Source organism: Myotis brandtii, unplaced genomic scaffold (genome assembly GCF_000412655.1).
Source record: "Myotis brandtii unplaced genomic scaffold, ASM41265v1 scaffold1563, whole genome shotgun sequence".
NCBI lineage: Eukaryota > Metazoa > Chordata > Mammalia > Chiroptera > Vespertilionidae > Myotis > Myotis brandtii.
The window spans coordinates 486,905-493,396 of record NW_005355679.1 but is presented as its reverse complement, the minus strand read 5'-3'; positions in this window follow the sequence as shown (position 1 = coordinate 493,396).

Genomic DNA, 6,492 nt, shown 5'->3' with positions numbered 1-6,492 from the left:
TTTCAGATAGACGAGTGTGGATGGGAGAGTTGGAAGGGGTCGACCTCAGCGAACGTACCTCAATCAGATTGAGGACGTTTTTAGCAAAGGCCAGCTTAGGAGTACCCTAATTAAGTTAATAACAATGTACCTACCTATATAGTTTAAGTTTAAAAAATTTGGCTCTCAAAAGAAATTTCAATCGTTGTACTGTTGATATTTGGCTCTGTTGACTAATGAGTTTGCCGACCACTGATCTAGAATATTGTGGAATGTTATGTGACCCAGTGTTATCTGACCTATATCCACTTGTACATATATTGATTAAAACCTCAGGTGCTAAATGGAAAAGTTTACTGGATTCACCTGGGAAGGGACTTACAGAATCCTTTCCAAAAAAAGAGAGTACACAAAAGGTTCTCCTGAAAGCCCTCTGTAAAACATTTCCAATAAAAACAGATGAACCACAATGCAGAGAAAAGAGGAATCTACAGGAGACTTTGGGATAGGCTAGGAACCACATTGTGTTCTTGCAGCCAATTCAATGCGAACAATAACCCCCAATTTGGGGTGCAGTGAGGAAGGAAATTTTATTCAGTGCAAAACATCTCAGTTGTTATACAGCAAGCACTGCTGTGAAAAAAGCACAGCTGTGAGGCAGCCCTGGGGTCAAGGCAGTCTTGGGATCAGGCCTCTCTCTGGCTGGACAGCTCTGCTCTGCTCCTGTGGGTCTGGTCTGCCCCGCTCTCAGAACTGTACTCCCAGAGCCAGGTCTGGCTTATATAGACAGAAGTCCCCAGGCCTTGCTCCCTGATTGGTCTGTCCTCATAGTTTGATTAGTCCAAAAGACACTTCCCTAATTGGTCAGAATAGAGCTTCTCTGATTGGTCTGTAACGATGTTGATGGGGGAGGGGGGGTGGGCGGAGAGAGATAGCTGTGCAGCTCTGATTGGATGGGGAAAGCCTCAGTCCTATTGGTTGAAATAGGATTCCAGGACTCCTCTATAAGGGTTGGCTCAGCTGGCAGAAGCACAGTGCAGGCAGGCTGTTCCGTGCTGGCCTCTCTGTGAAGTGCAGCTTGCACGGAAGGCCTCTGTGTAGAAGAGGTGGCTTCTAGGCTCTCTTTGTTATAATTTGAGACCAGTTAGTCACCAGGAGTCCTTCTGAGTAAGTACCTTCTTTCTCAGGGCCCACAATTGCAACAATATTTGGGAGTTTAAAAAGTTGCCCTTTCACCTCATTTTGTTAATGAAGTTAAACCTGAAACTGGAGACCACATTCAAAAACCGAACTTAGAATGGGAAATAGTCCCTTGACTGGAACGACAATACCTGGCAGGCATTTTAAAAGGGTTTTAGAACAAAAACAAGACAGGACACAAAATAAGCTTGTGGCCCTGCAGGTCAGCAGTGAGGTGGCTTGCTCCCCAACAAACCACCTACTGACAAGGACACTTGAGAAAAGAACACTGAAAAAAAGATGGTCTCATCTTATGAGACAAAGAAAAATTCCTTAATTCTGACTTATGAGGGTGCTCCAAGGAAGAAAAGTACCCGATATCCTGCCATACCCTTAAATACTCCAGGTGAATTAACTAGAAATATAGATAGTGTGTTAGTTTCCTTGGGCTGCTGGAACAAACTATCACAAACTGGGTGGCATAAGACTACAGAAATGTGTTTTCTCACGGTTCTTGTGGCTTAAAGTCCAACATCAAGGAGTCAGCAGGGCCACCCTCTCTCCAAAGGCCCTGGGGGGATCCTTCCTCGCCTCTTCTAGCTTCTGGTGGTTGCCAGCAGTCCTGGGTGTTCGTGGCTTGTAGATGCATCACTCCCATCTCGACCCCCATCTTCACATGGTATTCTCCCCTGTGTTATCTTTGTGTCCAGATTTCCCTCTTCTGCTGAGGATACCACCCTAATCCAATATGACCTCATCTTAACTTGATTGCATCTACAAAGACCATGTTTCTAAATAAGGTCAAACTCACAGGTTTTGAGGGCAAGGACTGGAACATATCTTTTGAGGGGACACAGTTCTATCCACTATATATGGCAACCTCACGCATTTCTGGTAGATACAAGTACTACTCTTTCTGCATTAAACCCTGCCATCTTTGCTCAGCCTCCTTTTTGGAGTAAACATAAAAGAGCCACAGGTGGCAGGCATTCCAACTAACCCACAGATATTCTCTATTTCCCTGCCCTTAACTATGAGCCTGGGAGCCCTTGATTGCAAAACATGCCTTCCTGCTCTGTGACACCCTCCTGCAAATTTCATTAGGAGAAACTTTGCAATTTTAAATGAACACCAGAGTATTTGGAACTATTTGTGGGATTCCAAAGGATTCTTCTATTCACAAGCAAGTTGATTCAGCTCTGATTATCTTTGTTTTCTCCATTATATTCTATGCATATCCTGGATAAGTATTGACACTGTACCCGGCACTGATATGGGAGAAGGGGTCAGTGCACCTCATAGTGACTGGTCCAGCGGTTGTTCTGGTCGTTCTGCCATTATGGTCACTGGGCTTTTATTATATAGGATTACTGACTGTACCCCATATGCTGTACTTTACACTCCCCTGACTATCTTGTAACTACAAATTGGTACTTCTTAATCCCTTTACCTTTTTGACCCAGTCCCCCAATCCTCCTCCCATCTGGTAACCATCAGTCTGTTCTCTGTATATATGAGTCCGTTTCTGTTTTGCTTGTTCCTTTATTTTGTTCTTTAGGTTCCACTTAAGTGAAATCACATGGCATTTGTCTCTCCCTGTCTGACATTTCATTTAGCATAATACCCTTTCGGGTCTATCCATGTTGTCACAAATGGTAAGATTTCATTCTTTTTTCTTTTGTTTTGTTAATCCTCACCCGGGATATTTTTTCCACTGATTTTTTTAGAGTGGAAGGGAGGGAGGGGAAAGAGAGAGAGAAACACACACACACAGAGCTCTAGAGAAAAAGAGAGCTCTAGAGAGTTCTAGAGAGAGAAACATCGATGTGTAGGAGACACAGTAATTTGTTGCCTCCCACAAGCACCCAACGGAGGCTGGGAATCAAACCTGCAACTCAGGTCAGAGGAATTGAACCTCTGACTCTTCGGCGAAAGGGCCCATGCTCTAATCACTGAGCAACACCAGCCAAAGCTCATTCTTTTTTTGTGACCGAGTATATCCAGTCGTCTATTGATGGGCACATAGGTGGCTTCCATATTTGGCTACTGTAAATAATGCTTCAGTGAACATAGGGATGCATTAGTGACATTGAGCATCGTTTCATATGTCTATTGGCCATCTGTATGTCTTCTTTGGAGAAATGTCTATTTAGGTCCTCTGCCCATATTTTAATTAGATTGCTTGCTCCTTTTGGTGTTATGAGTTTTTAAAATAAATTTAGCATACTAATGCCTTATTGGATGTACCACTGGTAAATATCTTCTCCCATTTGATAGGGTGTCTTTTAGTTTTGTTGATGGTTTCCTTGGCTGTGCAAAAAGCTTTTTAGTTTGATGTAGTCCTATTTGTTTATTTTTTCTTTTGTTTTCCTTGCCCAAGGAGATGTATGAGAAAAAATGTTACTAAGAGCAATGTCAGAGATTTTACTGCTCATGTTTTCTTTCTTCTAGAAGTTTATGCTCTCAGGCCTTACATTTAAGTCTTTAATCCATTTAGAGTTTATTTTTGTATATGGTGTAAGAAGGTGGTTCAGTTTGATTTTTTTGCATCTGTCTGTCCAATTTTCTCCACACCATTTATTGAAGAGACTGTCTTTACCTCACTGTATATTCTTGCTTCTTTTGTCATATATTAATTGACCGTATAGGCATGGGTTTAAGTCTGGGCTCTCTAATCTGTTCCATTCATCTACCAGGCTGTTTTGATTACTATAGCCTTATAATATAGTTTGATATCGGGTAGCATGATACCTCCAACTTTGTTCTTTCTCAAGATTGCTATGGCCATTCAGGAACTTTTGTTTTTGTGGTTTTGCAATTGTGGAACAATTTTGTGGTTCCATATAAATTTTAGGATTATTTGTTCTCGTTCTGTGAAAAATGCCATTGGTATTTTGATAAGAATTGCATTGAATCTATAGATTGCTTTGGGTAGTATGGATATTTTAATGATGTTGATTCTTCCTATCCATGAGCAGAGGATGTGCTTCCATCTATTTATCTTCTTCAATGTCTTATAATTTTTTGAATATAGAACTTTAACCTCCTTGGTTAAAGTTATTCCTAGGTACTTCATTTTTTGTGTGCAATTATAAATGGGATTGTTTTCTTAATTTCTCTGATAGTTTGTTATTGATGTATAAAATGCAACCAATTTCTGATTATTAATTTTATATCCTGCTGCTTTGCTGAATTCATTTATCAATCCTAATAGTTTTTTTGATGGAATCCTTAGGGTTCTCTCTCTATAGTATCACCTGTAAATAATGACTGTTTTACTTCTTCCTTTCCAATTTGTATGCTTTTTATTTCTTTTTCTTGTCTGATTTATGTGGCCAGGACTATTGATACTATATTGAATAAAAATGGTGAAAGTGGAAATCCTTGTCTTGTTCCTGATTCTAAGAAAAATGCTTGTAGCCTAGCCAGTTTGGCTCAGAGGATAGAGCGTTGGCCTGCAGACCGAAGGGTCCTGGTTTGATTCCGGTCAAGGGCATATACCACGGTTGCAGGCTCCTCCCTGGCCCAGGCCCTGGTCAGGCACACGCAGGAGGAAACCAATCGATATGTTTCTCTTTGTCTTTCCCTTCCTCTTCTATTCTCTCTAAAAATCAATGGAAAAACACCTCGGTTGAGGATTAAAAAAGAAAAATGCTTATAGATTTTCACATTGAGCATAATGTTGTTGAGGATTTGTCATATATGGCCTCTGTCATGTTGAACTATCTTCCCTCTATTTCCACCTTGCTGAGTATTTTAATCGTAAATGGATGCTGGACTTTTTTCTGCATTGTTTAAAAAATGTTTTTATTGATTTCAGAGAGAGGAAGGGAGAGGGAGAGAGGGATAGAAACATCAATGAGAGAGAATCATTGATGGGCTGCTTCCTGCATGCTCCCTACTTGGAATTGAGCCTACAATCTGGGCATGTGCCTGATTGGGAATTGAATATGACCTCCCGGTTCATATGTCTATGCTCAACCACTGAGCCACACCAGTTGGGCTTCATCAATTTATGATTGCATGATTTTTTCCTTCATTTTGCTTATGTGGTGTATCATGTTAATTGATTTGCAGACATTGAACCAATCTTGCATTCCAGAAACAAATCCCTCTTGATCACAGTGTATGATCTTTTTAATGTATTGCTGAATTTTTGCTAATAATATTTTGTTCAGTATTTCTGCATTTATGTTCATCAGGGATATTGGCCTATAATCAATCTCCCTTCCTTCCCTTCTCCTCCTCTTCTCCTCCTTTTCTCCTCCTTCTCCTTCTTGTAATGTCTTTATCTGATTCAAATAGTTTGAGAAGAATGGGTGTTAATTCTTTTTTGAATGTATGGTAAAATTCATCTGTGAAGTCATCTGGTCCAAGACTTTTGTTTGTTGGGAGTTTTTTTTTTTATTATTGCTACAATTTTGTTGGTAGCAATTGGCCTGTTCAGATTTTCTGTTTCTTCTTGATTCAGTCTTGGAAGAATTTTATGTTTCTAGGAATTTACCCATTTCTTCCATATTGTCCATTTTGTTGTCACATAATTGTTCATAGTATTTTCTTGTATATCTTTGTATTTCTGTGGTGTCAGTTGTAACTTCTCTCCTTTCACTCCTGATTTTTTTGGATCCTGTCTCTTCTTTGAGTCCAGTTAAAGCAGTGGTTCTCAACCTTCTGGCCCTTTAAATACAGTTCCTTATGTTGTGACCCAACCATAACATTATTTTCGTTGCTACTTCATAACTGTAATGTTGCTACTGTTATGAATCGTAGTGTAAATATCTGATATGCAGGATGGTCTTAGGCGACCCCTGTGAAAGGGTTGTTCGACCACCAAAGGGGTCGCGACCCACAGGTTGAGAACCGCTGAGTTAAAGGTTTATCCATTTGGCTTGTCTTTTCAAAGAACCAGCTCTTCTTTTCATTGATCTTTTGTTATTTTTTTTACTCTACTTTATTTTTGCTCTGATTTTTATTATTCCCTTCCTTATACTCACTTTGGGCTTTGTTTATTGTTCTTTTCGTAGTTCCTTAAGGTTTAAGGTTAGATTGTTTGAGATTTTTCTTGCTTCTCGAGGTAGGCCTGTATTACCATGAATTTTCCTCTTAGGACTGCTTTTGTTATGTCCTATGGATTCTGGGTCACTGTGTTTTTATTCTCATTTGTCTCAAGGTATCTTTTGATTTATTCCTTGCTCTCATTGTTACCCTATTCAGTGTTTAGTAGCATATTATTTAGCCTCCATGTGTTTGTGTGCTTTTCAGTATTTTTCTTGTAATTGATTTCTAGTTTCATCCGATGTGGCTGGAGATGATGCTTGATCGATTTCAGTCTTT